This window comes from Schistocerca gregaria, chromosome 5, assembly GCF_023897955.1.
Source record: "Schistocerca gregaria isolate iqSchGreg1 chromosome 5, iqSchGreg1.2, whole genome shotgun sequence".
Lineage (NCBI taxonomy): Eukaryota > Metazoa > Arthropoda > Insecta > Orthoptera > Acrididae > Schistocerca > Schistocerca gregaria.
This window is the reverse complement of record NC_064924.1, coordinates 575,959,788-575,987,114: the sequence shown is the minus strand read 5'-3', so window position 1 is coordinate 575,987,114 and position 27,327 is coordinate 575,959,788. Positions and strand designations below refer to the sequence as shown.

At 49.3% G+C, this 27,327-nt stretch overlaps 47 non-coding genes across 47 annotated transcripts; all 47 read left to right on the top strand.

Annotated features, from left to right (window-relative positions):
• Positions 1 to 363: 363 nt before the first annotated feature.
• Trnat-ugu (transfer RNA threonine (anticodon UGU)) lies at positions 364 to 435 on the top strand. Its single transcript has one exon. It is a non-coding gene; the product is annotated as a tRNA-Thr (tRNA).
• A 318-nt stretch (positions 436 to 753) lies between these two features.
• Positions 754 to 827, top strand: Trnan-guu (transfer RNA asparagine (anticodon GUU)). Its single transcript has one exon. It is a non-coding gene; the product is annotated as a tRNA-Asn (tRNA).
• A 689-nt stretch (positions 828 to 1,516) lies between these two features.
• On the top strand, positions 1,517 to 1,588 carry Trnat-cgu (transfer RNA threonine (anticodon CGU)). Its single transcript has one exon. It is a non-coding gene; the product is annotated as a tRNA-Thr (tRNA).
• Positions 1,589 to 1,906: 318 nt separating this feature from the next.
• Trnan-guu (transfer RNA asparagine (anticodon GUU)) lies at positions 1,907 to 1,980 on the top strand. The gene has a single exon. It is a non-coding gene; the product is annotated as a tRNA-Asn (tRNA).
• Positions 1,981 to 2,669: 689 nt separating this feature from the next.
• Positions 2,670 to 2,741, top strand: Trnat-cgu (transfer RNA threonine (anticodon CGU)). The gene has a single exon. It is a non-coding gene; the product is annotated as a tRNA-Thr (tRNA).
• Positions 2,742 to 3,059: 318 nt separating this feature from the next.
• Positions 3,060 to 3,133, top strand: Trnan-guu (transfer RNA asparagine (anticodon GUU)). Its single transcript has one exon. It is a non-coding gene; the product is annotated as a tRNA-Asn (tRNA).
• Positions 3,134 to 3,822: 689 nt separating this feature from the next.
• Positions 3,823 to 3,894, top strand: Trnat-cgu (transfer RNA threonine (anticodon CGU)). The gene has a single exon. It is a non-coding gene; the product is annotated as a tRNA-Thr (tRNA).
• Positions 3,895 to 4,212: 318 nt separating this feature from the next.
• Positions 4,213 to 4,286, top strand: Trnan-guu (transfer RNA asparagine (anticodon GUU)). Its single transcript has one exon. It is a non-coding gene; the product is annotated as a tRNA-Asn (tRNA).
• Positions 4,287 to 4,975: 689 nt separating this feature from the next.
• Positions 4,976 to 5,047, top strand: Trnat-cgu (transfer RNA threonine (anticodon CGU)). Its single transcript has one exon. It is a non-coding gene; the product is annotated as a tRNA-Thr (tRNA).
• A 318-nt stretch (positions 5,048 to 5,365) lies between these two features.
• Trnan-guu (transfer RNA asparagine (anticodon GUU)) lies at positions 5,366 to 5,439 on the top strand. Its single transcript has one exon. It is a non-coding gene; the product is annotated as a tRNA-Asn (tRNA).
• Positions 5,440 to 6,128: 689 nt separating this feature from the next.
• Positions 6,129 to 6,200, top strand: Trnat-cgu (transfer RNA threonine (anticodon CGU)). The gene has a single exon. It is a non-coding gene; the product is annotated as a tRNA-Thr (tRNA).
• A 318-nt stretch (positions 6,201 to 6,518) lies between these two features.
• Positions 6,519 to 6,592, top strand: Trnan-guu (transfer RNA asparagine (anticodon GUU)). Its single transcript has one exon. It is a non-coding gene; the product is annotated as a tRNA-Asn (tRNA).
• Positions 6,593 to 7,281: 689 nt separating this feature from the next.
• Positions 7,282 to 7,353, top strand: Trnat-cgu (transfer RNA threonine (anticodon CGU)). Its single transcript has one exon. It is a non-coding gene; the product is annotated as a tRNA-Thr (tRNA).
• Positions 7,354 to 7,671: 318 nt separating this feature from the next.
• Trnan-guu (transfer RNA asparagine (anticodon GUU)) lies at positions 7,672 to 7,745 on the top strand. Its single transcript has one exon. It is a non-coding gene; the product is annotated as a tRNA-Asn (tRNA).
• A 689-nt stretch (positions 7,746 to 8,434) lies between these two features.
• On the top strand, positions 8,435 to 8,506 carry Trnat-cgu (transfer RNA threonine (anticodon CGU)). The gene has a single exon. It is a non-coding gene; the product is annotated as a tRNA-Thr (tRNA).
• Positions 8,507 to 8,824: 318 nt separating this feature from the next.
• Trnan-guu (transfer RNA asparagine (anticodon GUU)) lies at positions 8,825 to 8,898 on the top strand. The gene has a single exon. It is a non-coding gene; the product is annotated as a tRNA-Asn (tRNA).
• Positions 8,899 to 9,587: 689 nt separating this feature from the next.
• On the top strand, positions 9,588 to 9,659 carry Trnat-cgu (transfer RNA threonine (anticodon CGU)). Its single transcript has one exon. It is a non-coding gene; the product is annotated as a tRNA-Thr (tRNA).
• A 318-nt stretch (positions 9,660 to 9,977) lies between these two features.
• Positions 9,978 to 10,051, top strand: Trnan-guu (transfer RNA asparagine (anticodon GUU)). The gene has a single exon. It is a non-coding gene; the product is annotated as a tRNA-Asn (tRNA).
• Positions 10,052 to 10,740: 689 nt separating this feature from the next.
• Trnat-cgu (transfer RNA threonine (anticodon CGU)) lies at positions 10,741 to 10,812 on the top strand. The gene has a single exon. It is a non-coding gene; the product is annotated as a tRNA-Thr (tRNA).
• A 318-nt stretch (positions 10,813 to 11,130) lies between these two features.
• Positions 11,131 to 11,204, top strand: Trnan-guu (transfer RNA asparagine (anticodon GUU)). The gene has a single exon. It is a non-coding gene; the product is annotated as a tRNA-Asn (tRNA).
• A 686-nt stretch (positions 11,205 to 11,890) lies between these two features.
• Trnat-cgu (transfer RNA threonine (anticodon CGU)) lies at positions 11,891 to 11,965 on the top strand. The gene has a single exon. It is a non-coding gene; the product is annotated as a tRNA-Thr (tRNA).
• Positions 11,966 to 12,283: 318 nt separating this feature from the next.
• Trnan-guu (transfer RNA asparagine (anticodon GUU)) lies at positions 12,284 to 12,357 on the top strand. Its single transcript has one exon. It is a non-coding gene; the product is annotated as a tRNA-Asn (tRNA).
• A 689-nt stretch (positions 12,358 to 13,046) lies between these two features.
• Positions 13,047 to 13,118, top strand: Trnat-cgu (transfer RNA threonine (anticodon CGU)). Its single transcript has one exon. It is a non-coding gene; the product is annotated as a tRNA-Thr (tRNA).
• Positions 13,119 to 13,436: 318 nt separating this feature from the next.
• Trnan-guu (transfer RNA asparagine (anticodon GUU)) lies at positions 13,437 to 13,510 on the top strand. Its single transcript has one exon. It is a non-coding gene; the product is annotated as a tRNA-Asn (tRNA).
• Positions 13,511 to 14,199: 689 nt separating this feature from the next.
• Positions 14,200 to 14,271, top strand: Trnat-cgu (transfer RNA threonine (anticodon CGU)). Its single transcript has one exon. It is a non-coding gene; the product is annotated as a tRNA-Thr (tRNA).
• Positions 14,272 to 14,589: 318 nt separating this feature from the next.
• On the top strand, positions 14,590 to 14,663 carry Trnan-guu (transfer RNA asparagine (anticodon GUU)). Its single transcript has one exon. It is a non-coding gene; the product is annotated as a tRNA-Asn (tRNA).
• A 689-nt stretch (positions 14,664 to 15,352) lies between these two features.
• Trnat-cgu (transfer RNA threonine (anticodon CGU)) lies at positions 15,353 to 15,424 on the top strand. The gene has a single exon. It is a non-coding gene; the product is annotated as a tRNA-Thr (tRNA).
• A 318-nt stretch (positions 15,425 to 15,742) lies between these two features.
• On the top strand, positions 15,743 to 15,816 carry Trnan-guu (transfer RNA asparagine (anticodon GUU)). The gene has a single exon. It is a non-coding gene; the product is annotated as a tRNA-Asn (tRNA).
• A 995-nt stretch (positions 15,817 to 16,811) lies between these two features.
• Positions 16,812 to 16,886, top strand: Trnat-cgu (transfer RNA threonine (anticodon CGU)). The gene has a single exon. It is a non-coding gene; the product is annotated as a tRNA-Thr (tRNA).
• Positions 16,887 to 17,204: 318 nt separating this feature from the next.
• Positions 17,205 to 17,277, top strand: Trnan-guu (transfer RNA asparagine (anticodon GUU)). The gene has a single exon. It is a non-coding gene; the product is annotated as a tRNA-Asn (tRNA).
• A 689-nt stretch (positions 17,278 to 17,966) lies between these two features.
• Positions 17,967 to 18,038, top strand: Trnat-cgu (transfer RNA threonine (anticodon CGU)). Its single transcript has one exon. It is a non-coding gene; the product is annotated as a tRNA-Thr (tRNA).
• A 319-nt stretch (positions 18,039 to 18,357) lies between these two features.
• On the top strand, positions 18,358 to 18,432 carry Trnan-guu (transfer RNA asparagine (anticodon GUU)). Its single transcript has one exon. It is a non-coding gene; the product is annotated as a tRNA-Asn (tRNA).
• A 688-nt stretch (positions 18,433 to 19,120) lies between these two features.
• Positions 19,121 to 19,192, top strand: Trnat-cgu (transfer RNA threonine (anticodon CGU)). The gene has a single exon. It is a non-coding gene; the product is annotated as a tRNA-Thr (tRNA).
• A 317-nt stretch (positions 19,193 to 19,509) lies between these two features.
• Trnan-guu (transfer RNA asparagine (anticodon GUU)) lies at positions 19,510 to 19,583 on the top strand. The gene has a single exon. It is a non-coding gene; the product is annotated as a tRNA-Asn (tRNA).
• A 689-nt stretch (positions 19,584 to 20,272) lies between these two features.
• Positions 20,273 to 20,344, top strand: Trnat-cgu (transfer RNA threonine (anticodon CGU)). The gene has a single exon. It is a non-coding gene; the product is annotated as a tRNA-Thr (tRNA).
• A 318-nt stretch (positions 20,345 to 20,662) lies between these two features.
• On the top strand, positions 20,663 to 20,736 carry Trnan-guu (transfer RNA asparagine (anticodon GUU)). Its single transcript has one exon. It is a non-coding gene; the product is annotated as a tRNA-Asn (tRNA).
• Positions 20,737 to 21,422: 686 nt separating this feature from the next.
• Trnat-cgu (transfer RNA threonine (anticodon CGU)) lies at positions 21,423 to 21,497 on the top strand. The gene has a single exon. It is a non-coding gene; the product is annotated as a tRNA-Thr (tRNA).
• Positions 21,498 to 21,815: 318 nt separating this feature from the next.
• Positions 21,816 to 21,889, top strand: Trnan-guu (transfer RNA asparagine (anticodon GUU)). The gene has a single exon. It is a non-coding gene; the product is annotated as a tRNA-Asn (tRNA).
• Positions 21,890 to 22,578: 689 nt separating this feature from the next.
• Trnat-cgu (transfer RNA threonine (anticodon CGU)) lies at positions 22,579 to 22,650 on the top strand. The gene has a single exon. It is a non-coding gene; the product is annotated as a tRNA-Thr (tRNA).
• A 319-nt stretch (positions 22,651 to 22,969) lies between these two features.
• Trnan-guu (transfer RNA asparagine (anticodon GUU)) lies at positions 22,970 to 23,044 on the top strand. The gene has a single exon. It is a non-coding gene; the product is annotated as a tRNA-Asn (tRNA).
• Positions 23,045 to 23,732: 688 nt separating this feature from the next.
• Positions 23,733 to 23,804, top strand: Trnat-cgu (transfer RNA threonine (anticodon CGU)). Its single transcript has one exon. It is a non-coding gene; the product is annotated as a tRNA-Thr (tRNA).
• Positions 23,805 to 24,121: 317 nt separating this feature from the next.
• On the top strand, positions 24,122 to 24,195 carry Trnan-guu (transfer RNA asparagine (anticodon GUU)). The gene has a single exon. It is a non-coding gene; the product is annotated as a tRNA-Asn (tRNA).
• A 689-nt stretch (positions 24,196 to 24,884) lies between these two features.
• On the top strand, positions 24,885 to 24,956 carry Trnat-cgu (transfer RNA threonine (anticodon CGU)). The gene has a single exon. It is a non-coding gene; the product is annotated as a tRNA-Thr (tRNA).
• A 318-nt stretch (positions 24,957 to 25,274) lies between these two features.
• Positions 25,275 to 25,348, top strand: Trnan-guu (transfer RNA asparagine (anticodon GUU)). The gene has a single exon. It is a non-coding gene; the product is annotated as a tRNA-Asn (tRNA).
• Positions 25,349 to 26,037: 689 nt separating this feature from the next.
• Trnat-cgu (transfer RNA threonine (anticodon CGU)) lies at positions 26,038 to 26,109 on the top strand. Its single transcript has one exon. It is a non-coding gene; the product is annotated as a tRNA-Thr (tRNA).
• Positions 26,110 to 26,427: 318 nt separating this feature from the next.
• Positions 26,428 to 26,501, top strand: Trnan-guu (transfer RNA asparagine (anticodon GUU)). Its single transcript has one exon. It is a non-coding gene; the product is annotated as a tRNA-Asn (tRNA).
• Positions 26,502 to 27,190: 689 nt separating this feature from the next.
• Trnat-cgu (transfer RNA threonine (anticodon CGU)) lies at positions 27,191 to 27,262 on the top strand. Its single transcript has one exon. It is a non-coding gene; the product is annotated as a tRNA-Thr (tRNA).
• The last annotated feature ends 65 nt before the right edge of the window (positions 27,263 to 27,327 follow it).

The following is a 27,327-nucleotide window of genomic DNA, read 5'->3' as shown; positions in this document are numbered from 1 at the left end:
GCAGTAGGCCGCTGTTGGCCGAGCGACGTGCAGTCGCCTTACATGAAGCCCCATGGGCAACGCCAGTGCCACTGTGAACAACAGCAAACTGTAGCCAGAGAGTGGAGCCGAAAGGCGCATTTCGCAGTCGAGCCACGTTATCCCACAAGCTGTGCACTAGGACAAGAAATTGCAGACCGCAAACTTTTGGTGGCCTGACGGTCGTCGCCGATCGTAAGGGCGAAACAGTCGAGAGATTTGGAGAACGGCAATGTGGACACTCCCAGCAGCAGCAGTGCGCCAAATCAATTATCTGGTCGAGGGCTGCAAGATTCAGTGTGATGAAGTGAGAATTCGGGGATAGCTCGCCAATTCAATACTGCCGCCTTCTTAGCTCAGTGGTAGAGCACTGCTCTTGTAAACCAGGAGTCGTGAGTTCGAACCTCACAGAAGGCATCCATTTATTTAACTTTCCTGCAACGTGCGGAGCTACCTCGAGCAATATCTATCACATGGCAGTACACTGAATGAAAGGGATGTTCTACAACCTATGTCAAGTATTCTACTGGCCTAGGAGGTTTTCTGAATGCATAGGCAGAACAGTGGTTTGTATGCATTTTGTAGTATAATGTCATTCGTTTATGAGCGTCGCTACAGTGTGCATGCACGTTATCCATGTGAAGAGGCATAAGCAGATGCTACCATTCTGCGAGATTCCTGCAGAATGTGTACGAATTGCGTTGATATACAGTGCACAAGAGAGCCAAAGTCAACGCCTCCGTGGCGCAATCGGCTAGCGCGTTCGGCTGTTAACCGAAAGGTTGGTGGTTCGAGCCCACCCGGGGGCGAAATCGTTTTAACCGTCACCGAGGTGAGGACATACATAAACTTTGTTAGAGATACACAGCTAGTGTGGCAATTTGGCTGCGAAGGAGTGATGCCACAGATGCTTATACACATTCAGGCAGGTGGCACTGTAGGTAAAAACATGGCCCTACACAGACGTTGTACTGTTTTCCTATTTATTCACCATGTGTGACACTGCAGTGGAGCGACGCCCACTACAAAAGACGTTTTATTTACATTCAATTTGAGCGTATACGTCGCGAGTGCCATATGACAGGGCCTGTCTCTCGATGTCGATTTGTATTTTGTGTCTCTTAAGTGTCGGTCTGCAGTAGGCCGCTGTTGGCCGAGCGACGTGCAGTCGCCTTACATGAAGCCCCATGGGCAACGCCAGTGCCACTGTGAACAACAGCAAACTGTAGCCAGAGAGTGGAGCCGAAAGGCGCATTTCGCAGTCGAGCCACGTTATCCCACAAGCTGTGCACTAGGACAAGAAATCGCAGACCGCAAACGTTTGGTGGCCTGACGGTCGTCGCCGATCGTAAGGGCGAAACAGTCGAGAGATTTGGAGAATGGCAATGTGGACACTCCCAGCAGCAGCAGTGCGCCAAATCAATTATCTGGTCGAGGGCTGCAAGATTCAGTGTGATGAAGTGAGAATTCGGGGATAGCTCGCAAATTTAAGGCTGCCGCCTTCTTAGCTCAGTGGTAGAGCACTGGTCTCGTAAACCAGGAGTCGTGAGTTCGAACCTCACAGAAGGCATTCATTTTTTTAACTTTCCTGCAACATGCGGAGCTACCTCGAGCAATATCTATCACATGGCAGAACACTGAATGAAAGGGATGTTCTTCAACCTATGTCAAGTATTCTACTGGCCTAGGAGGTTTTCTGAATGCATAGGCAGAACAGTGGTTTGTATGCATTTTGTAGTATAATGTCATTCGTTTATGAGCGTCGCTACAGTGTGCATGCACGTTATCCATGTGAAGAGGCATAAGCAGATGCTACCATTCTGCGAGATTCCTGCAGAATGTGTACGAATTGCGTTGATATAGAGAGCACAAGTGAGCCAAAGTCAACGCCTCCGTGGCGCAATCGGCTAGCGCGTTCGGCTGTTAACCGAAAGGTTGGTGGTTCGAGCCCACCCGGTGGCGAAATCGTTTTAACCGTCACCGAGGTGAGGACATACATAAACTTTGTTAGAGATACACAGCTAGTGTGGCAATTTGGCTGCGAAGGAGTGATGCCACAGATGCTTATACACATTCAGGCAGGTGGCACTGTAGGTAAAAACATGGCCCTACACAGACGTTCTACTGTTTTCCTATTTATTCACCATGTGTGACACTGTAGTGGAGCGACGCCCACTACAAAAGACGTTTTATTTACATTCAATTTGAGCGTATACGTCGCGAGTGCCATATGACAGGGCCTGTCTCTCGATGTCGATTTGTATTTTGTGTCTCTTAAGTGTCGGTCTGCAGTAGGCCGCTGTTGGCCGAGCGACGTGCAGTCGCCTTACATGAAGCCCCATGGGCAACGCCAGTGCCACTGTGAACAACAGCAAACTGTAGCCAGAGAGTGGAGCCGAAAGGCGCATTTCGCAGTCGAGCCACGTTATCCCACAAGCTGTGCACTAGGACAAGATATTGCAGACCGCAAACTTTTGGTGGCCTGACGGTCGTCGCCGATCGTAAGGGCGAAACAGTCGAGAGATTTGGAGAACGGCAATGTGGACACTCCCAGCAGCAGCAGTGCGCCAAATCAATTATCTGGTCGAGGGCTGCAAGATTCAGTGTGATGAAGTGAGAATTCGGGGATAGCTCGCAAATTCAAGGCTGCCGCCTTCTTAGCTCAGTGGTAGAGCACTGGTCTCGTAAACCAGGAGTCGTGAGTTCGAACCTCACAGAAGGCATCCATTTATTTAACTTTCCTGCAATGTGCGGAGCTACCTCGAGCAATATCTATCACATGGCAGTACACTGAATGAAAGGGATGTTCTACAACCTATGTCAAGTATTCTACTGGCCTAGGAGGTTTTCTGAATGCATAGGCAGAACAGTGGTTTGTATGCATTTTGTAGTATAATGTCATTCGTTTATGAGCGTCGCTACAGTGTGCATGCACGTTATCCATGTGAAGAGGCATAAGCAGATGCTACCATTCTGCGAGATTCCTGCAGAATGTGTACGAATTGCGTTGATATAGAGAGCACAAGTGAGCCAAAGTCAACGCCTCCGTGGCGCAATCGGCTAGCGCGTTCGGCTGTTAACCGAAAGGTTGGTGGTTAGAGCCCACCCGGGGGCGAAATCGTTTTAACCGTCACCGAGGTGAGGACATACGTCAACTTTGTTAGAGATACACAGCTAGTGTGGCAATTTGGCTGCGAAGGAGTGATGCCACAGATGCTTATACACATTCAGGCAGGTGGCACTGTAGGTAAAAACATGGCCCTACACAGACGTTCTACTGTTTTCCTATTTATTCACCATGTGTGACACTGCAGTGGAGCGACGCCCACTACAAAAGACGTTTTATTTACATTCAATTTGAGCGTATACGTCGCGAGTGCCATATGACAGGGCCTGTCTCTCGATGTCGATTTGTATTTTGTGTCTCTTAAGTGTCGGTCTGCAGTAGGCCGCTGTTGGCCGAGCGACGTGCAGTCGCCTTACATGAAGCCCCATGGGCAACGCCAGTGCCACTGTGAACAACAGCAAACTGTAGCCAGAGAGTGGAGCCGAAAGGCGCATTTCGCAGTCGAGCCACGTTATCCCACAAGCTGTGCACTAGGACAAGAAATTGCAGACCGCAAACTTTTGGTGGCCTGACGGTCGTCGCCGATCGTAAGGGCGAAACAGTCGAGAGATTTGGAGAACGGCAATGTGGACACTCCCAGCAGCAGCAGTGCGCCAAATCAATTATCTGGTCGAGGGCTGCAAGATTCAGTGTGATGAAGTGAGAATTCGGGGATAGCTCGCAAATTCAAGGCTGCCGCCTTCTTAGCTCAGTGGTAGAGCACTGGTCTCGTAAACCAGGAGTCGTGAGTTCGAACCTCACAGAAGGCATCCATTTATTTAACTTTCCTGCAACGTGCGGAGCTACCTCGAGCAATATCTATCACATGGCAGTACACTGAATGAAAGGGATGTTCTACAACCTATGTCAAGTATTCTACTGGCCTAGGAGGTTTTCTGAATGCATAGGCAGAACAGTGGTTTGTATGCATTTTGTAGTATAATGTCATTCGTTTATGAGCGTCGCTACAGTGTGCATGCACGTTATCCATGTGAAGAGGCATAAGCAGATGCTACCATTCTGCGAGATTCCTGCAGAATGTGTACGAATTGCGTTGATATAGAGAGCACAAGTGAGCCAAAGTCAACGCCTCCGTGGCGCAATCGGCTAGCGCGTTCGGCTGTTAACCGAAAGGTTGGTGGTTCGAGCCCACCTGGGGGCGAAATCGTTTTAACCGTCACCGAGGTGAGGACATACATAAACTTTGTTAGAGATACACAGCTAGTGTGGCAATTTGGCTGCGAAGGAGTGATGCCACAGATGCTTATACACATTCAGGCAGGTGGCACTGTAGGTAAAAACGTGGCCCTACACAGACGTTCTACTGTTTTCCTATTTATTCACCATGTGTGACACTGCAGTGGAGCGACGCCCACTACAAAAGACGTTTTATTTACATTCAATTTGAGCGTATACGTCGCGAGTGCCATATGACAGGGCCTGTCTCTCGATGTCGATTTGTATTTTGTGTCTCTTAAGTGTCGGTCTGCAGTAGGCCGCTGTTGGCCGAGCGACGTGCAGTCGCCTTACATGAAGCCCCATGGGCAACGCCAGTGCCACTGTGAACAACAGCAAACTGTAGCCAGAGAGTGGAGCCGAAAGGCGCATTTCGCAGTCGAGCCACGTTATCCCACAAGCTGTGCACTAGGACAAGAAATTGCAGACCGCAAACGTTTGGTGGCCTGACGGTCGTCGCCGATCGTAAGGGCGAAACAGTCGAGAGATTTGGAGAACGGCAATGTGGACACTCCCAGCAGCAGCAGTGCGCCAAATCAATTATCTGGTCGAGGGCTGCAAGATTCAGCGTGATGAAGTGAGAATTCGGGGATAGCTCGCAAATTCAAAGCTGCCGCCTTCTTAGCTCAGTGGTAGAGCACTGGTCTCGTAAACCAGAAGTCGTGAGTTCGAACCTCACAGAAGCCATTCATTTTTTTAACTTTCCTGCAACATGCGGATCTACCTCGAGCAATATCTATCACATGGCAGTACACTGAATGAAAGGGATGTTCTACAACCTATGTCAAGTATTCTACTGGCCTAGGAGGTTTTCTGAATGCATAGGCAGAACAGTGGTTTGTATGCATTTTGTAGTATAATGTCATTCGTTTATGAGCGTCGCTACAGTGTGCATGCACGTTATCCATGTGAAGAGGCATAAGCAGATGCTACCATTCTGCGAGATTCCTGCAGAATGTGTACGAATTGCGTTGATATAGAGAGCACAAGTGAGCCAAAGTCAACGCCTCCGTGGCGCAATCGGCTAGCGCGTTCGGCTGTTAACCGAAAGGTTGGTGGATCGAGCCCACCCGGGGGCGAAATCGTTTTAACCGTCACCGAGGTGAGGACATACGTCAACTTTGTTAGAGATACACAGCTACTGTGGCAATTTGGCTGCGAAGGAGTGATGCCACAGATGCTTATACACATTCAGGCAGGTGGCACTGTAGGTAAAAACATGGCCCTACACAGACGTTCTACTGTTTTCCTATTTATTCACCATGTGTGACACTGCAGTGGAGCGACGCCCACTACAAAAGACGTTTTATTTACATTCAGTTTGAGCGTATACGTCGCGAGTGCCATATGACAGGGCCTGTCTCTCGATGTCGATTTGTATTTTGTGTCTCTTAAGTGTCGGTCTGCAGTAGGCCGCTGTTGGCCGAGCGACGTGCAGTCGCCTTACATGAAGCCCCATGGGCAACGCCAGTGCCACTGTGAACAACAGCAAACTGTAGCCAGAGAGTGGAGCCGAAAGGCGCATTTCGCAGTCGAGCCACGTTATCCCACAAGCTGTGCACTAGGACAAGAAATTGCAGACCGCAAACTTTTGGTGGCCTGACGGTCGTCGCCGATCGTAAGGGCGAAACAGTCGAGAGATTTGGAGAACGGCAATGTGGACACTCCCAGCAGCAGCAGTGCGCCAAATCAATTATCTGGTCGAGGGCTGCAAGATTCAGCGTGATGAAGTGAGAATTCGGGGATAGCTCGCAAATTCAAAGCTGCCGCCTTCTTAGCTCAGTGGTAGAGCACTGGTCTCGTAAACCAGGAGTCGTGAGTTCGAACCTCACAGAAGGCATCCATTTTTTTAACTTTTCTGCAACGTGCGGAGCTACCTCGAGCAATATCTATCACATGGCAGTACACTGAATAAAAGGGATGTTCTTCAACCTATGACAAGTATTCTACTGGCCTAGGAGGTTTTCTGAATGCATAGGCAGAACAGTGGTTTGTATGCATTTTGTAGTATAATGTCATTCGTTTATGAGCGTCGCTACAGTGTGCATGCACGTTATCCATGTGAAGAGGCATAAGCAGATGCTACCATTCTGCGAGATTCCTGCAGAATGTGTACGAATTGCGTTGATATAGAGAGCACAAGAGAGCCAAAGTAAACGCCTCCGTGGCGCAATCGGCTAGCGCGTTCGGCTGTTAACCGAAAGGTTGGTGGTTCGAGCCCACCCGGGGGCGAAATAGTTATAACCGTCACCGAGGTGAGGACATACATAAACTTTGTTAGAGATACACAGCTAGTGTGGCAATTTGGCTGCGAAGGAGTGATGCCACAGATGCTTATTCACATTCAGGCAGGTGGCACTGTAGGTAAAAACATGACCCTACACAGATGTTCTACTGTTTCCCTATTTATTCACCATGTGTGACACTGCAGTGGAGCGACGCCCACTACAAAAGACGTTTTATTTACATTCAATTTGAGCGTATACGTCGCGAGTGCCATATGACATGGCCTGTCTCTCGATGTCGATTTGTATTTTGTGTCTCTTAAGTGTCGGTCTGCAGTAGGCCGCTGTTGGCCGAGCGACGTGCAGTCGCCTTACATGAAGCCCCATGGGCAACGCCAGTGCCACTGTGAACAACAGCAAACTGTAGCCAGGGAGTGGAGCCGAAAGGCGCATTTCGCAGTCGAGCCACGTTATCCCACAAGCTGTGCACTAGGACAAGAAATTGCAGACCGCAAACGTTTGATGGCCTGACGGTCGTCGCCGATCGTAAGGGCGAAACAGTCGAGAGATTTGGAGAACGGCAATGTGGACACTCCCAGCAGCAGCAGTGCGCCAAATCAATTATCTGGTCGAGGGCTGCAAGATTCAGTGTGATGAAGTGAGAAATCGGGGATAGCTCGCAAATTCAAGGCTGCCGCCTTCTTAGCTCAGTGGTAGAGCACTGGTCTCGTAAACCAGGAGTCGTGAGTTCGAACCTCACAGAAGGCATCCATTTATTTAACTTTCCTGCAATGTGCGGAGCTACCTCGAGCAATATCTATCACATGGCAGTACACTGAATGAAAGGGATGTTCTACAACCTATGTCAAGTATTCTACTGGCCTAGGAGGTTTTCTGAATGCATAGGCAGAACAGTGGTTTGTATGCATTTTGTAGTATAATGTCATTCGTTTATGAGCGTCGCTACAGTGTGCATGCACGTTATCCATGTGAAGAGGCATAAGCAGATGCTACCATTCTGCGAGATTCCTGCAGAATGTGTACGAATTGCGTTGATATAGAGAGCACAAGTGAGCCAAAGTCAACGCCTCCGTGGCGCAATCGGCTAGCGCGTTCGGCTGTTAACCGAAAGGTTGGTGGTTCGAGCCCACCCGGGGGCGAAATCGTTTTAACCGTCACCGAGGTGAGGACATACGTCAACTTTGTTAGAGATACACAGCTAGTGTGGCAATTTGGCTGCGAAGGAGTGATGCCACAGATGCTTATACACATTCAGGCAGGTGGCACTGTAGGTAAAAACATGGCCCTACACAGACGTTCTACTGTTTTCCTATTTATTCACCATGTGTGACACTGCAGTGGAGCGACGCCCACTACAAAAGACGTTTTATTTACATTCCATTTGAGCGTATACGTCGCGAGTGCCATATGACAGGGCCTGTCTCTCGATGTCGATTTGTATTTTGTGTCTCTTAAGTGTCGGTCTGCAGTAGGCCGCTGTTGGCCGAGCGACGTGCAGTCGCCTTACATGAAGCCCCATGGGCAACGCCAGTGCCACTGTGAACAACAGCAAACTGTAGCCAGAGAGTGGAGCCGAAAGGCGCATTTCGCAGTCGAGCCACGTTATCCCACAAGCTGTGCACTAGGACAAGAAATTGCAGACCGCAAACTTTTGGTGGCCTGACGGTCGTCGCCGATCGTAAGGGCGAAACAGTCGAGAGATTTGGAGAACGGCAATGTGGACACTCCCAGCAGCAGCAGTGCGCCAAATCAATTATCTGGTCGAGGGCTGCAAGATTCAGTGTGATGAAGTGAGAATTCGGGGATAGCTCGCAAATTCAAGGCTGCCGCCTTCTTAGCTCAGTGGTAGAGCACTGGTCTCGTAAACCAGGGGTCGTGAGTTCGAACCTCACAGAAGGCATCCATTTATTTAACATTCCTGCAACGTGCGGAGCTACCTCGAGCAATATCTATCACATGGCAGTACACTGAATGAAAGGGATGTTCTACAACCTATGTCAAGTATTCTACTGGTCTAGGAGGTTTTCTGAATGCATAGGCAGAACAGTGGTTTGTATGCATTTTGTAGTATAATGTCATTCGTTTATGAGCGTCGCTACAGTGTGCATGCACGTTATCCATGTGAAGAGGCATAAGCAGATGCTACCATTCTGCGAGATTCCTGCAGAATGTGTACGAATTGCGTTGATATACAGAGCACAAGAGAGCCAAGGTCAACGCCTCCGTGGCGCAATCGGCTAGCGCGTTCGGCTGTTAACCGAAAGGTTGGTGGTTCGAGCCCACCCGGGGGCGAAATCGTTTTAACCGTCACCGAGGTGAGGACATACATCAACTTTGTTAGAGATACACAGCTAGTGTGGCAATTTGCCTGCGAAGGAGTGATGCCACAGATGCTTATACACATTCAGGCAGGTGGCACTGTAGGTAAAAACATGGCCCTACACAGACGTTCTACTGTTTTCCTATTTATTCACCATGTGTGACACTGCAGTGGAGCGACGCCCACTACAAAAGACGTTTTATTTACATTCAATTTGAGCGTATACGTCGCGAGTGCCATATGACAGGGCCTGTCTCTCGATGTCGATTTGTATTTTGTGTCTCTTAAGTGTCGGTCTGCAGTAGGCCGCTGTTGGCCGAGCGACGTGCAGTCGCCTTACATGAAGCCCCATGGGCAACGCCAGTGCCACTGTGAACAACAGCAAACTGTAGCCAGAGAGTGGAGCCGAAAGGCGCATTTCGCAGTCGAGCCACGTTATCCCACAAGCTGTGCACTAGGACAAGAAATTGCAGACCGCAAACTTTTGGTGGCCTGACGGTCGTCGCCGATCGTAAGGGCGAAACAGTCGAGAGATTTGGAGAACGGCAATGTGGACACTCCCAGCAGCAGCAGTGCGCCAAATCAATTATCTGGTCGAGGGCTGCAAGATTCAGTGTGATGAAGTGAGAAATCGGGGATAACTCGCAAATTCAAGGCTGCCGCCTTCTTAGCTCAGTGGTAGAGCACTGGTCTCGTAAACCAGGAGTCGTGAGTTCGAACCTCACAGAAGGCATCCATTTATTTAACTTTCCTGCAATGTGCGGAGCTACCTCGAGCAATATCTATCACATGGCAGTACACTGAATGAAAGGGATGTTCTACAACCTATGTCAAGTATTCTACTGGCCTAGGAGGTTTTCTGAATGCATAGGCAGAACAGTGGTTTGTATGCATTTTGTAGTATAATGTCATTCGTTTATGAGCGTCGCTACAGTGTGCATGCACGTTATCCATGTGAAGAGGCATAAGCAGATGCTACCATTCTGCGAGATTCCTGCAGAATGTGTACGAATTGCGTTGATATAGAGAGCACAAGTGAGCCAAAGTCAACGCCTCCGTGGCGCAATCGGCTAGCGCGTTCGGCTGTTAACCGAAAGGTTGGTGGATCGAGCCCACCCGGGGGCGAAATCGTTTTAACCGTCACCGAGGTGAGGACATACGTCAACTTTGTTAGAGATACACAGCTACTGTGGCAATTTGGCTGCGAAGGAGTGATGCCACAGATGCTTATACACATTCAGGCAGGTGGCACTGTAGGTAAAAACATGGCCCTACACAGACGTTCTACTGTTTTCCTATTTATTCACCATGTGTGACACTGCAGTGGAGCGACGCCCACTACAAAAGACGTTTTATTTACATTCAGTTTGAGCGTATACGTCGCGAGTGCCATATGACAGGGCCTGTCTCTCGATGTCGATTTGTATTTTGTGTCTCTTAAGTGTCGGTCTGCAGTAGGCCGCTGTTGGCCGAGCGACGTGCAGTCGCCTTACATGAAGCCCCATGGGCAACGCCAGTGCCACTGTGAACAACAGCAAACTGTAGCCAGAGAGTGGAGCCGAAAGGCGCATTTCGCAGTCGAGCCACGTTATCCCACAAGCTGTGCACTAGGACAAGAAATTGCAGACCGCAAACTTTTGGTGGCCTGACGGTCGTCGCCGATCGTAAGGGCGAAACAGTCGAGAGATTTGGAGAACGGCAATGTGGACACTCCCAGCAGCAGCAGTGCGCCAAATCAATTATCTGGTCGAGGGCTGCAAGATTCAGCGTGATGAAGTGAGAATTCGGGGATAGCTCGCAAATTCAAAGCTGCCGCCTTCTTAGCTCAGTGGTAGAGCACTGGTCTCGTAAACCAGGAGTCGTGAGTTCGAACCTCACAGAAGGCATCCATTTTTTTAACTTTTCTGCAACGTGCGGAGCTACCTCGAGCAATATCTATCACATGGCAGTACACTGAATAAAAGGGATGTTCTTCAACCTATGACAAGTATTCTACTGGCCTAGGAGGTTTTCTGAATGCATAGGCAGAACAGTGGTTTGTATGCATTTTGTAGTATAATGTCATTCGTTTATGAGCGTCGCTACAGTGTGCATGCACGTTATCCATGTGAAGAGGCATAAGCAGATGCTACCATTCTGCGAGATTCCTGCAGAATGTGTACGAATTGCGTTGATATAGAGAGCACAAGAGAGCCAAAGTCAACGCCTCCGTGGCGCAATCGGCTAGCGCGTTCGGCTGTTAACCGAAAGGTTGGTGGTTCGAGCCCACCCGGGGGCGAAATAGTTATAACCGTCACCGAGGTGAGGACATACATAAACTTTGTTAGAGATACACAGCTAGTGTGGCAATTTGGCTGCGAAGGAGTGATGCCACAGATGCTTATACACATTCAGGCAGGTGGCACTGTAGGTAAAAACATGGCCCTACACAGACGTTCTACTGTTTCCCTATTTATTCACCATGTGTGACACTGCAGTGGAGCGACGCCCACTACAAAAGACGTTTTATTTACATTCAATTTGAGCGTATACGTCGCGAGTGCCATATGACATGGCCTGTCTCTCGATGTCGATTTGTATTTTGTGTCTCTTAAGTGTCGGTCTGCAGTAGGCCGCTGTTGGCCGAGCGACGTGCAGTCGCCTTACATGAAGCCCCATGGGCAACGCCAGTGCCACTGTGAACAACAGCAAACTGTAGCCAGGGAGTGGAGCCGAAAGGCGCATTTCGCAGTCGAGCCACGTTATCCCACAAGCTGTGCACTAGGACAAGAAATTGCAGACCGCAAACGTTTGATGGCCTGACGGTCGTCGCCGATCGTAAGGGCGAAACAGTCGAGAGATTTGGAGAACGGCAATGTGGACACTCCCAGCAGCAGCAGTGCGCCAAATCAATTATCTGGTCGAGGGCTGCAAGATTCAGTGTGATGAAGTGAGAATTCGGGGATAGCTCGCAAATTCAAAGCTGCCCCCTTCTTAGCTCAGTGGTAGAGCACTGGTCTCGTAAACCAGGAGTCGTGAGTTCGAACCTCACAGAAGGCATCCATTTTTTTAACTTTCCTGCAACGTGCGGAGCTACCTCGAGCAATATCTATCACATGGCAGTACACTGAATGAAAGGGATGTTCTACAACCTATGTCAAGTATTCTACTGGCCTAGGAGGTTTTCTGAATGCATAGGCAGAACAGTGGTTTGTATGCATTTTGTAGTATAATGTCATTCGTTTATGAGCATCGCTACAGTGTGCATGCACGTTATCCATGTGAAGAGGCATAAGCAGATGCTACCATTCTGCGAGATTCCTGCAGAATGTGTACGAATTGCGTTGATATAGAGAGCACAAGTGAGCCAAAGTCAACGCCTCCGTGGCGCAATCGGCTAGCGCGTTCGGCTGTTAACCGAAAGGTTGGTGGATCGAGGCCACCCGGGGGCGAAATCGTTTTAACCGTCACCGAGGTGAGGACATACGTCAACTTTGTTAGAGATACACAGCTACTGTGGCAATTTGGCTGCGAAGGAGTGATGCCACAGATGCTTATACACATTCAGGCAGGTGGCACTGTAGGTAAAAACATGGCCCTACACAGACGTTCTACTGTTTTCCTATTTATTCACCATGTGTGACACTGCAGTGGAGCGACACCCACTACAAAAGACGTTTTATTTACATTCAGTTTGAGCGTATACGTCGCGAGTGCCATATGACAGGGCCTGTCTCTCGATGTCGATTTGTATTTTGTGTCTCTTAAGTGTCGGTCTGCAGTAGGCCGCTGTTGGCCGAGCGACGTGCAGTCGCCTTACATGAAGCCCCATGGGCAACGCCAGTGCCACTGTGAACAACAGCAAACTGTAGCCAGAGAGTGGAGCCGAAAGGCGCATTTCGCAGTCGAGCCACGTTATCCCACAAGCTGTGCACTAGGACAAGAAATTGCAGACCGCAAACTTTTGGTGGCCTGACGGTCGTCGCCGATCGTAAGGGCGAAACAGTCGAGAGATTTGGAGAACGGCAATGTGGACACTCCCAGCAGCAGCAGTGCGCCAAATCAATTATCTGGTCGAGGGCTGCAAGATTCAGTGTGATGAAGTGAGAATTCGGGGATAGCTCGCAAATTCAAAGCTGCCGCCTTCTTAGCTCAGTGGTAGAGCACTGGTCTCGTAAACCAGGAATCGTGAGTTCGAACCTCACAGAAGGCATCCATTTTTTTAACTTTTCTGCAACGTGCGGAGCTACCTCGAGCAATATCTATCACATGGCAGTACACTGAATAAAAGGGATGTTCTTCAACCTATGACAAGTATTCTACTGGCCTAGGAGGTTTTCTGAATGCATAGGCAGAACAGTGGTTTGTATGCATTTTGTAGTATAATGTCATTCGTTTATGAGCGTCGCTACAGTGTGCATGCACGTTATCCATGTGAAGAGGCATAAGCAGATGCTACCATTCTGCGAGATTCCTGCAGAATGTGTACGAATTGCGTTGATATAGAGAGCACAAGTGGTCCAAAGTCAACGCCTCCGTGGCGCAATCGGCTAGCGTGTTCGGCTGTTAACCGAAAGGTTGGTGGTTCGAGCCCACCCAGGGGCGAAATCGTTTTAACCGTCACCGAGGTGAGGACATACATGAACTTTGTTAGAGATCCACAGCTAGTGTGGCAATTTGGCTGCGAAGGAGTGATGCCACAGATGCTTATACACATTCAGGCAGGTGGCACTGTAGGTAAAAACATGGCCCTACACAGACGTTCTACTGTTTTCCTATTTATTCACCATGTGTGACACTGCAGTGGAGCGACGCCCACTACAAAAGACGTTTTATTTACATTCAATTTGAGCGTATACGTCGCGAGTGCCATATGACAGGGCCTGTCTCTCGATGTCGATTTGTATTTTGTGTCTCTTAAGTGTCAGTCTGCAGTAGGCCGCTGTTGGCCGAGCGACGTGCAGTCGCCTTACATGAAGCCCCATGGGCAACGCCAGTGCCACTGTGAACAACAGCAAACTGTAGCCAGAGAGTGGAGCCGAAAGGCGCATTTCGCAGTCGAGCCACGTTATCCCACAAGCTGTGCACTAGGACAAGAAATTGCAGACCGCAAACTTTTGGTGGCCTGACGGTCGTCGCCGATCGTAAGGGCGAAACAGTCGAGAGATTTGGAGAACGGCAATGTGGACACTCCCAGCAGCAGCAGTGCGCCAAATCAATTATCTGGTCGAGGGCTGCAAGATTCAGTGTGATGAAGTGAGAATTCGGGGATAGCTCGCAAATTCAAAGCTGCCGCCTTCTTAGCTCAGTGGTAGAGCACTGGTCTCGTAAACCAGGAGTCGTGAGTTCGAACCTCACAGAAGGCATCCATTTTTTTAACTTTTCTGCAACGTGCGGAGCTACCTCGAGCAATATCTATCACATGGCAGTACACTGAATAAAAGGGATGTTCTTCAACCTATGACAAGTATTCTACTGGCCTAGGAGGTTTTCTGAATGCATAGGCAGAACAGTGGTTTGTATGCATTTTGTAGTATAATGTCATTCGTTTATGAGCGTCGCTACAGTGTGCATGCACGTTATCCATGTGAAGAGGCATAAGCAGATGCTACCATTCTGCGAGATTCCTGCAGAATGTGTACGAATTGCGTTGATATAGAGAGCACAAGTGGTCCAAAGTCAACGCCTCCGTGGCGCAATCGGCTAGCGTGTTCGGCTGTTAACCGAAAGGTTGGTGGTTCGAGCCCACCCAGGGGCGAAATCGTTTTAACCGTCACCGAGGTGAGGACATACATGAACTTTGTTAGAGATCCACAGCTAGTGTGGCAATTTGGCTGCGAAGGAGTGATGCCACAGATGCTTATACACATTCAGGCAGGTGGCACTGTAGGTAAAAACATGGCCCTACACAGACGTTCTACTGTTTTCCTATTTATTCACCATGTGTGACACTGCAGTGGAGCGACGCCCACTACAAAAGACGTTTTATTTACATTCAATTTGAGCGTATACGTCGCGAGTGCCATATGACAGGGCCTGTCTCTCGATGTCGATTTGTATTTTGTGTCTCTTAAGTGTCAGTCTGCAGTAGGCCGCTGTTGGCCGAGCGACGTGCAGTCGCCTTACATGAAGCCCCATGGGCAACGCCAGTGCCACTGTGAACAACAGCAAACTGTAGCCAGAGAGTGGAGCCGAAAGGCGCATTTCGCAGTCGAGCCACGTTATCCCACAAGCTGTGCACTAGGACAAGAAATTGCAGACCGCAAACTTTTGGTGGCCTGACGGTCGTCGCCGATCGTAAGGGCGAAACAGTCGAGAGATTTGGAGAACGGCAATGTGGACACTCCCAGCAGCAGCAGTGCGCCAAATCAATTATCTGGTCGAGGGCTGCAAGATTCAGTGTGATGAAGTGAGAATTCGGGGATAGCTCACAAATTCAAAGCTGCCGCCTTCTTAGCTCAGTGGTAGAGCACTGGTCTCGTAAACCAGGAGTCGTGAGTTCGAACCTCACAGAAGGCATCCGTTTTTTTAACTTTCCTGCAACGTGCGGAGCTACCTCGAGCAATATCTATCACATGGCAGTACACTGAATAAAAGGGATGTTCTTCAACCTATGACAAGTATTCTACTGGCCTAGGAGGTTTTCTGAATGCATAGGCAGAACAGTGGTTTATATGCATTTTGTAGTATAATGTCATTCGTTTATGAGCGTCGCTACAGTGTGCATGCACGTTATCCATGTGAAGAGGCATAAGCAGATGCTACCATTCTGCGAGATTCCTGCAGAATGTGTACGAATTGCGTTGATATAGAGAGCACAAGTGAGCCAAAGTCAACGCCTCCGTGGCGCAATCGGCTAGCGCGTTCAGCTGTTAACCGAAAGGTTGGTGGTTCGAGCCTACCTGGGGGCGAAATCGTTTTAACCGTCACCGAGGTGAGGACATACATCAACTTTGTTAGAGATACACAGCTAGTGTGGCAATTTGGCTGCGAAGGAGTGATGCCACAGATGCTTATACACATTCAGGCAGGTGGCACTGTAGGTAAAAACATGGCCCTACACAGACGTTGTACTGTTTTCCTATTTATTCACCATGTGTGACACTGCAGTGGAGCGACGCCCACTACAAAAGACGTTTTATTTACATTCAATTTGAGCGTATAGCTAGCGCGTTCAGCTGTTAACCGAAAGGTTGGTGGTTCGAGCCTACCTGGGGGCGAAATCGTTTTAACCGTCACCGAGGTGAGGACATACATCAACTTTGTTAGAGATACACAGCTAGTGTGGCAATTTGGCTGCGAAGGAGTGATGCCACAGATGCTTATACACATTCAGGCAGGTGGCACTGTAGGTAAAAACATGGCCCTACACAGACGTTGTACTGTTTTCCTATTTATTCACCATGTGTGACACTGCAGTGGAGCGACGCCCACTACAAAAGACGTTTTATTTACATTCAATTTGAGCGTATACGTCGCGAGTGCCATATGACAGGGCCTGTCTCTCGATGTCGATTTGTATTTTGTGTCTCTTAAGTGTCAGTCTGCAGTAGGCCGCTGTTGGCCGAGCGACGTGCAGTCGCCTTACATGAAGCCCCATGGGCAACGCCAGTGCCACTGTGAACAACAGCAAACTGTAGCCAGAGAGTGGAGCCGAAAGGCGCATTTCGCAGTCGAGCCACGTTATCCCACAAGCTGTGCACTAGGACAAGAAATTGCAGACCGCAAACGTTTGGTGGCCTGACGGTCGTCGCCGATCGTAAGGGCGAAACAGTCGAGAGATTTGGAGAACGGCAATGTGGACACTCCCAGCAGCAGCAGTGCGCCAAATCAATTATCTGGTCGAGGGCTGCAAGATTCAGTGTGATGAAGTGAGAATTCGGGGATAGCTCGCATATTCAAAGATGCCCCCTTCTTAGCTCAGTGGTAGAGCACTGGTCTCGTAAACCAGTAGTCGTGAGTTCTAACCTCACAGAAGGCATCCATTTTTTTAACTTTCCTGCAACGTGCGGAGCTACCTCGAGCAATATCTATCACATGGCAGTACACTGAATGAAAGGGATGTTCTACAACCCATGTCAAGTATTCTACTGGCCTAGGAGGTTTTCTGAATGCATAGGCAGAACAGTGGTTTGTATGCATTTTGTAGTATAATGTCATTCGTTTATGAGCGTCGCTACAGTGTGCATGCACGTTATCCATGTGAAGAGGCATAAGCAGATGCTACCATTCTGCGAGATTCCTGCAGAATGTGTACGAATTGCGTTGATATAGAGAGCACAAGTGAGCCAAAGTCAACGCCTCCGTGGCGCAATCGGCTAGCGCGTTCGGCTGTTAACCGAAAGGTTGGTGTTCGAGCCCACCCGGGGGCGAAATCGTTTTAACCGTCACCGAGGTGAGGACATACGTCAACTTTGTTAGAGATACACAGCTAGTGTGGCAATTTGGCTGCGAAGGAGTGATGCCACAGATGCTTATACACATTCAGGCAGGTGGCACTGTAGGTAAAAACATGGCCCTACACAGACGTTCTACTGTTTTCCTATTTATTCACCATGTGTGACACTGCAGTGGAGCGACGCCCACTACAAAAGACGTTTTATTTACATTCAATTTGAGCGTATACGTCGCGAGTGCCATATGACAGGGCCTGTCTCTCGATGTCGATTTGTATTTTGTGTCTCTTAAGTGTCGGTCTGCAGTAGGCCGCTGTTGGCCGAGCGACGTGCAGTCGCCTTACATGAAGCCCCATGGGCAACGCCAGTGCCACTGTGAACAACAGCAAACTGTAGCCAGAGAGTGGAGCCGAAAGGCGCATTTCGCAGTCGAGCCACGTTATCCCACAAGCTGTGCACTAGGACAAGAAATTGCAGACCGCAAACGTTTGGTGGCCTGACGGTCGTCGCCGATCGTAAGGGCGAAACAGTCGAGAGATTTGGAGAACGGCAATGTGGACACTCCCAGCAGCAGCAGTGCGCCAAATCAATTATCTGGTCGAGGGCTGCAAGATTCAGTGTGATGAAGTGAGAATTCGGGGATAGCTCGAAAATTCAAAGCTGCCGCCTTCTTAGCTCAGTGGTAGAGCACTGGTCTCGTAAACCAGGAGTCGTGAGTTCGAACCTCACAGAAGGCATCCATTTTTTTAACTTTCCTGCAACGTGCGGAGCTACCTCGAGCAATATCTATCACATGGCAGTACACTGAATAAAAGGGATGTTCTTCAACCTATGACAAGTATTCTACTGGCCTAGGAGGTTTTCTGAATGCATAGGCAGAACAGTGGTTTGTATGCATTTTGTAGTATAATGTCATTCGTTTATGAGCGTCGCTACAGTGTGCATGCACGTGTTATCCATGTGAAGAGGCATAAGCAGATGCTACCATTCTGCGAGATTCCTGCAGAATGTGTACGAATTGCGTTGATATAGAGAGCACAAGTGAGCCAAAGTCAACGCCTCCGTGGCGCAATCGGCTAGCGCGTTCGGCTGTTAACCGAAAGGTTGGTGGTTCGAGCCCACCCGGGGCGAAATCGTTTTAACCGTCACCGAGGTGAGGACATACGTCAACTTTGTTAGAGATACACAGCTAGTGTGGCAATTTGGCTGCGAAGGAGTGATGCCACAGATGCTTATACACATTCAGGCAGGTGGCACTGTAGGTAAAAACATGGCCCTACACAGACGTTCTACTGTTTTCCTATTTATTCACCATGTGTGACACTGCAGTGGAGCGACGCCCACTACAAAAGACGTTTTATTTACATTCAATTTGAGCGTATACGTCGCGAGTGCCATATGACAGGGCCTGTCTGTCGATGTCGATTTGTATTTTGTGTCTCTTAAGTGTCGGTCTGCAGTAGGCCGCTGTTGGCCGAGCGACGTGCAGTCGCCTTACATGAAGCCCCATGGGCAACGCCAGTGCCACTGTGAACAACAGCAAACTGTAGCCAGAGAGTGGAGCCGAAAGGCGCATTTCGCAGTCGAGCCACGTTATCCCACAAGCTGTGCACTAGGACAAGAAATTGCAGACCGCAAACGTTTGGTGGCCTGACGGTCGTCGCCGATCGTAAGGGCGAAACAGTGGAGAGATTTGGAGAACGGCAATGTGGACACTCCCAGCAGCAGCAGTGCGCCAAATCAATTATCTGGTCGAGGGCTGCAAGATTCAGTGTGATGAAGTGAGAATTCGGGGATAGCTCGCAAATTCAAAGCTACCGCCTTCTTAGCTCAGTGGTAGAGCACTGGTCTCGTAAACCAGGAGTCGTGAGTTCGAACCTCACAGAAGGCATCCATTTTTTTAACTTTCCTGCAACGTGCGGAGCTACCTCGAGCAATATCTATCACATGGCAGTACACTGAATGAAAGGGATGTTCTACAACCCATGTCAAGTATTCTACTGGTCAGGAGGTTTTCTGAATGCATAGGCAGAACAGTGGTTTGTATGCATTTTGTAGTATAATGTCATTCGTTTATGAGCGTCGCTACAGTGTGCATGCACGTTATCCATGTGAAGAGGCATAAGCAGATGCTACCATTCTGCGAGATTCCTGCAGAATGTGTACGAATTGCGTTGATATACAGAGCACAAGTGAGCCAAAGTCAACGCCTCCGTGGCGCAATCGGCTAGCGTGTTCGGCTGTTAACCGAAAGGTTGGTGGTTCGAGCCCACCGGGGGGCGAAATCGTTTTAACCGTCACCGAGGTGAGGACATACATCAACTTTGTTAGAGATCCACAGCTAGTGTGGCAATTTGGCTGCGAAGGAGTGATGCCACAGATGCTTATACACATTCAGGCAGGTGGCACTGTAGGTAAAAACATGGCCCTACACAGACGTTCTACTGTTTTCCTATTTATTCACCATGTGTGACACTGCAGTGGAGCGAAGCCCACTACAAAAGACGTTTTATTTACATTCAATTTGAGCGTATACGTCGCGAGTGCCATATGACAGGGCCTGTCTGTCGATGTCGATTTGTATTTTGTGTCTCTTAAGTGTCGGTCTGCAGTGGGCCGCTGTTGGCCGAGCGACGTGCAGTCGCCTTACATGAAGCCCCATGGGCAACGCCAGTGTCACTGTGAACAACAGCAAACTGTAGCCAGAGAGTGGAGCCGAAAGGCGCATTTCGCAGTCGAGCCACGTTATCCCACAAGCTGTGCACTAGGACAAGAAATTGCAGACCGCAAACGTTTGGTGGCCTGACGGTCGTCGCCGATCGTAAGGGCGAAACAGTCGAGAGATTTGGAGAACGGCAATGTGGACACTCCCAGCAGCAGCAGTGCGCCAAATCAATTATCTGGTCGAGGGCTGCAAGATTCAGTGTGATGAAGTGAGAATTCGGGGATAGCTCACAAAGTCAAAGCTGCCGCCTTCTTAGCTCAGTGGTAGAGCACTGGTCTCGTAAACCAGGAGTCGTGAGTTCGAACCTCACAGAAGGCATCCGTTTTTTTAACTTTCCTGCAACGTGCGGAGCTACCTCGAGCAATATCTATCACATGGCAGTACACTGAATAAAAGGGATGTTCTTCAACCTATGACAAGTATTCTACTGGCCTAGGAGGATTTCTGAATGCATAGGCAGAACAGTGGTTTATATGCATTTTGTAGTATAATGTCATTCGTTTATGAGCGTCGCTACAGTGTGCATGCACGTTATCCATGTGAAGAGGCATAAGCAGATGCTACCATTCTGCGAGATTCCTGCAGAATGTGTACGAATTGCGTTGATATAGAGAGCACAAGTGAGGCAAAGTCAACGCCTCCGTGGCGCAATCGGCTAGCGCGTTCAGCTGTTAACCGAAAGGTTGGTGGTTCGAGCCTACCTGGGGGCGAAATCGTTTTAACCGTCACCGAGGTGAGGACATACGTCAACTTTGTTAGAGATACACAGCTAGTGTGGCAATTTGGCTGCGAAGGAGTGATGCCACAGATGCTTATACACATTCAGGCAGGTGGCACTGTAGGTAAAAACATGGCCCTACACAGACGTTCTACTGTTTTCCTATTTATTCACCATGTGTGACACTGCAGTGGAGCGACGCCCACTACAAAAGACGTTTTATTTACATTCAATTTGAGCGTATACGTCGCGAGTGCCATATGACAGGGCCTGTCTCTCGATGTCGATTTGTATTTTGTGTCTCTTAAGTGTCAGTCTGCAGTAGGCCGCTGTTGGCCGAGCGACGTGCAGTCGCCTTACATGAAGCCCCATGGGCAACGCCAGTGCCACTGTGAACAACAGCAAACTGTAGCCAGAGAGTGGAGCCGAAAGGCGCATTTCGCAGTCGAGCCACGTTATCCCACAAGCTGTGCACTAGGACAAGAAATTGCAGACCGCAAACGTTTGGTGGCCTGACGGTCGTCGCCGATCGTAAGGGCGAAACAGTCGAGAGATTTGGAGAACGGCAATGTGGACACTCCCAGCAGCAGCAGTGCGCCAAATCAATTATCTGGTCAAGGGCTGCAAGATTCAGTGTGATGAAGTGAGAATTCGGGGATAGCTCGCATATTCAAAGATGCCCCCTTCTTAGCTCAGTGGTAGAGCACTGGTCTCGTAAACCAGTAGTCGTGAGTTCTAACCTCACAGAAGGCATCCATTTTTTTAACTTTCCTGCAACGTGCGGAGCTACCTCGAGCAATATCTATCACATGGCAGTACACTGAATGAAAGGGATGTTCTACAACCCATGTCAAGTATTCTACTGGCCTAGGAGGTTTTCTGAATGCATAGGCAGAACAGTGGTTTGTATGCATTTTGTAGTATAATGTCATTCGTTTATGAGCGTCGCTACAGTGTGCATGCACGTTATCCATGTGAAGAGGCATAAGCAGATGCTACCATTCTGCGAGATTCCTGCAGAATGTGTACGAATTGCGTTGATATAGAGAGCACAAGTGAGCCAAAGTCAACGCCTCCGTGGCGCAATCGGCTAGCGCGTTCGGCTGTTAACCGAAAGGTTGGTGGTTCGAGCCCACCCGGGGGCGAAATCGTTTTAACCGTCACCGAGGTGAGGACATACGTCAACTTTGTTAGAGATACACAGCTAGTGTGGCAATTTGGCTGCGAAGGAGTGATGCCACAGATGCTTATACACATTCAGGCAGGTGGCACTGTAGGTAAAAACATGGCCCTACACAGACGTTCTACTGTTTTCCTATTTATTCACCATGTGTGACACTGCAGTGGAGCGACGCCCACTACAAAAGACGTTTTATTTACATTCAATTTGAGCGTATACGTCGCGAGTGCCATATGACAGGGCCTGTCTCTCGATGTCGATTTGTATTTTGTGTCTCTTAAGTGTCGGTCTGCAGTAGGCCGCTGTTGGCCGAGCGACGTGCAGTCGCCTTACATGAAGCCCCATGGGCAACGCCAGTGCTACTGTGAACAACAGCAAACTGTAGCCAGAGAGTGGAGCCGAAAGGCGCATTTCGCAGTCGAGCCACGTTATCCCACAAGCTGTGCACTAGGACAAGAAATTGCAGACCGCAAACGTTTGGTGGCCTGACGGTCGTCGCCGATCGTAAGGGCGAAACAGTCGAGAGATTTGGAGAACGGCAATGTGGACACTCCCAGCAGCAGCAGTGCGCCAAATCAATTATCTGGTCGAGGGCTGCAAGATTCAGTGTGATGAAGTGAGAATTCGGGGATAGCTCGCAAATTCAAAGCTGCCGCCTTCTTAGCTCAGTGGTAGAGCACTGGTCTCGTAAACCAGGAGTCGTGAGTTCGAACCTCACAGAAGGCATCCATTTTTTTAACTTTCCTGCAACGTGCGGAGCTACCTCGAGCAATATCTATCACATGGCAGTACACTGAATAAAAGGGATGTTCTTCAACCTATGACAAGTATTCTACTGGCCTAGGAGGTTTTCTGAATGCATAGGCAGAACAGTGGTTTGTATGCAATTTGTAGTATAATGTCATTCGTTTATGAGCGTCGCTACAGTGTGCATGCACGTGTTATCCATGTGAAGAGGCATAAGCAGATGCTACCATTCTGCGAGATTCCTGCAGAATGTGTACGAATTGCGTTGATATAGAGAGCACAAGTGAGCCAAAGTCAACGCCTCCGTGGCGCAATCGGCTAGCGCGTTCGGCTGTTAACCGAAAGGTTGGTGGTTCGAGCCCACCCGGGGCGAAATCGTTTTAACCGTCACCGAGGTGAGGACATACGTCAACTTTGTTAGAGATACACAGCTAGTGTGGCAATTTGGCTGCGAAGGAGTGATGCCACAGATGCTTATACACATTCAGGCAGGTGGCACTGTAGGTAAAAACATGGCCCTACACAGACGTTCTACTGTTTTCCTATTTATTCACCATGTGTGACACTGCAGTGGAGCGACGCCCTCTACAAAAGACGTTTTATTTACATTCAATTTGAGCGTATACGTCGCGAGTGCCATATGACAGGGCCTGTCTCTCGATGTCGATTTGTATTTTGTGTCTCTTAAGTGTCGGTCTGCAGTAGGCCGCTGTTGGCCGAGCGACGTGCAGTCGCCTTACATGAAGCCCCATGGGCAACGCCAGTGCCACTGTGAACAACAGCAAACTGTAGCCAGAGAGTGGAGCCGAAAGGCGCATTTCGCAGTCGAGCCACGTTATCCCACAAGCTGTGCACTAGGACAAGAAATTGCAGACCGCAAACGTTTGGTGGCCTGACGGTCGTCGCCGATCGTAAGGGCGAAACAGTGGAGAGATTTGGAGAACGGCAATGTGGACACTCCCAGCAGCAGCAGTGCGCCAAATCAATTATCTGGTCGAGGGCTGCAAGATTCAGTGTGATGAAGTGAGAATTCGGGGATAGCTCGCAAATTCAAAGCTGCCGCCTTCTTAGCTCAGTGGTAGAGCACTGGTCTCGTAAACCAGGAGTCGTGAGTTCGAACCTCACAGGAGGCATCCATTTTTTTAACTTTCCTGCAACGTGCGGAGCTACCTCGAGCAATATCTATCACATGGCAGTACACTGAATGAAAGGGATGTTCTACAACCCATGTCAAGTATTCTACTGGTCAGGAGGTTTTCTGAATGCATAGGCAGAACAGTGGTTTGTATGCATTTTGTAGTATAATGTCATTCGTTTATGAGCGTCGCTACAGTGTGCATGCACGTTATCCATGTGAAGAGGCATAAGCAGATGCTACCATTCTGCGAGATTCCTGCAGAATGTGTACGAATTGCGTTGATATACAGAGCACAAGTGAGCCAAAGTCAACGCCTCCGTGGCGCAATCGGCTAGCGTGTTCGGCTGTTAACCGAAAGGTTGGTGGTTCGAGCCCACCGGGGGGCGAAATCGTTTTAACCGTCACCGAGGTGAGGACATACATCAACTTTGTTAGAGATCCACAGCTAGTGTGGCAATTTGGCTGCGAAGGAGTGATGCCACAGATGCTTATACACATTCAGGCAGGTGGCACTGTAGGTAAAAACATGGCCCTACACAGACGTTCTACTGTTTTCCTATTTATTCACCATGTGTGACACTGCAGTGGAGCGACGCCCACTACAAAAGACGTTTTATTTACATTCAATTTGAGCGTATACGTCGCGAGTGCCATATGACAGGGCCTGTCTGTCGATGTCGATTTGTATTTTGTGTCTCTTAAGTGTCGGTCTGCAGTGGGCCGCTGTTGGCCGAGCGACGTGCAGTCGCCTTACATGAAGCCCCATGGGCAACGCCAGTGTCACTGTGAACAACAGCAAACTGTAGCCAGAGAGTGGAGCCGAAAGGCGCATTTCGCAGTCGAGCCACGTTATCCCACAAGCTGTGCACTAGGACAAGAAATTGCAGACCGCAAACGTTTGGTGGCCTGACGGTCGTCGCCGATCGTAAGGGCGAAACAGTGGAGAGATTTGGAGAACGGCAATGTGGACACTCCCAGCAGCAGCAGTGCGCCAAATCAATTATCTGGTCGAGGGCTGCAAGATTCAGTGTGATGAAGTGAGAATTCGGGGATAGCTCGCAAATTCAAAGCTGCCGCCTTCTTAGCTCAGTGGTAGAGCACTGGTCTCGTAAACCAGGAGTCGTGAGTTCGAACCTCACAGAAGGCATCCATTTTTTTAACTTTCCTGCAACGTGCGGAGCTACCTCGAGCAATATCTATCACATGGCAGTACACTGAATGAAAGGGATGTTCTTCAACCTATGACAAGTATTCTACTGGCCTAGGAGGTTTTCTGAATGCATAGGCAGAACAGTGGTTTGTATGCATTTTGTAGTATAATGTCATTCGTTTATGAGCGTCGCTACAGTGTGCATGCACGTTATCCATGTGAAGAGGCATAAGCAGATGCTACCATTCTGCGAGATTCCTGCAGAATGTGTACGAATTGCGTTGATATAGAGAGCGCAAGTGAGCCAAAGTCAACGCCTCCGTGGCGCAATCGGCTAGCGCGTTCGGCTGTTAACCGAAAGGTTGGTGGTTCGAGCCCACCCGGGGGCGAAATCGTTTTAACCGTCACCGAGGTGAGGACATACATCAACTTTGTTAGAGATACACAGCTAGTGTGGCAATTTGGCTGCGAAGGAGTGATGCCACAGATGCTTATACACATTCAGGCAGGTGGCACTGTAGGTAAAAACATGGCCCTACACAGACGTTCTACTGTTTTCCTATTTATTCACCATGTGTGACACTGCAGTGGAGCGACGCCCACTACAAAAGACGTTTTATTTACATTCAATTTGAGCGTATACGTCGCGAGTGCCATATGACAGGGCCTGTCTCTCGATGTCGATTTGTATTTTGTGTCTCTTAAGTGTCGGTCTGCAGTAGGCCGCTGTTGGCCGAGCGACGTGCAGTCGCCTTACACGAAGCCCCATGGGCAACGCCAGTGCCACTGTGAACAACAGCAAACTGTAGCCAGAGAGTGGAGCCGAAAGGCGCATTTCGCAGTCGAGCCACGTTATCCCACAAGCTGTGCACTAGGACAAGAAATTGCAGGCCGCAAACGTTTGGTGGCCTGACGGTCGTCGCCGATCGTAAGGGCGAAACAGTCGAGAGATTTGGAGAACGGCAATGTGGACACTCCCAGCAGCAGCAGTGCGCCAAATCAATTATCTGGTCGAGGGCTGCAAGATTCAGTGTGATGAAGTGAGAGTTCGGGGATAGCTCGCAAATTCAAAGCTGCCGCCTTCTTAGCTCAGTGGTAGAGCACTGGTCTCGTAAACCAGGAGTCGTGAGTTCGAACCTCACAGAAGGCATCCATTTTTTTAACTTTCCTGCAACGTGCGGAGCTACCTCGAGCAATATCTATCACATGGCAGTACACTGAATGAAAGGGATGTTCTACAACCTATGACAAGTATTCTACTGGCCTAGGAGGTTTTCTGAATGCATAGGCAGAACAGTGGTTTGTATGCATTTTGTAGTATAATGTCATTCGTTTATGAGCGTCGCTACAGTGTGCATGCACGTTATCCATGTGAAGAGGCATAAGCAGATGCTACCATTCTGCGAGATTCCTGCAGAATGTGTACGAATTGCGTTGATATAGAGAGCAAAAGTGAGCCAAAGTCAACGCCTCCGTGGCGCAATCGGCTAGCGCGTTCGGCTGTTAACCGAAAGGTTGGTGGTTCGAGCCCACACGGGGGCGAAATCGTTTTAACCGTCACCGAGGTGAGGACATACATCAACTTTGTTAGAGATACACAGCTAGTGTGGCAATTTGGCTGCGAAGGAGTGATGCCACAGATGCTTATACACATTCAGGCAGGTGGCACTGTAGGTAAAAACATGGCCCTACACAGACGTTCTACTGTTTTCCTATTTATTCACCATGTGTGACACTGCAGTGGAGCGACGCCCACTACAAAAGACGTTTTATTTACATTCCATTTGAGCGTATACGTCGCGAGTGCCATATGACAGGGCCTGTCTCTCGATGTCGATTTGTAATTTGTCTCTCATAAGTGTCGGTCTGCAGTAGGCCGCTGTTGGCCGAGCGACGTGCAGTCGCCTTACATGATGCCCCATGGGCAACGCCAGTGCCACTGTGAACAACAGCAAACTGTAGCCAGAGAGTGGAGCCGAAAGGCGCATTTCGCAGTCGAGCCACGTTATCCCACAAGCTGTGCACTAGGACAAGAAATTGCAGGCCGCAAACGTTTGGTGGCCTGACGGTCGTCGCCGATCGTAAGGGCGAAACAGTCGAGTGATTTGGAGAACGGCAATGTGGACACTCCCAGCAGCAGCAGTGCGCCAAATCAATTATCTGGTCGAGGGCTGCAAGATTCAGTGTGATGAAGTGAGAATTCGGGGATAGCTCGCAAAATCAAAGCTGCCGCCTTCTTAGCTCAGTGGTAGAGCACTGGTCTCGTAAACCAAGAGTCGTGAGTTCGAACCTCACGGAAGGCATCCATTTTTTTAACTTTCCTGCAACGTGCGGAGCTACCTCGAGCAATGTCTATCACATGGCAGTA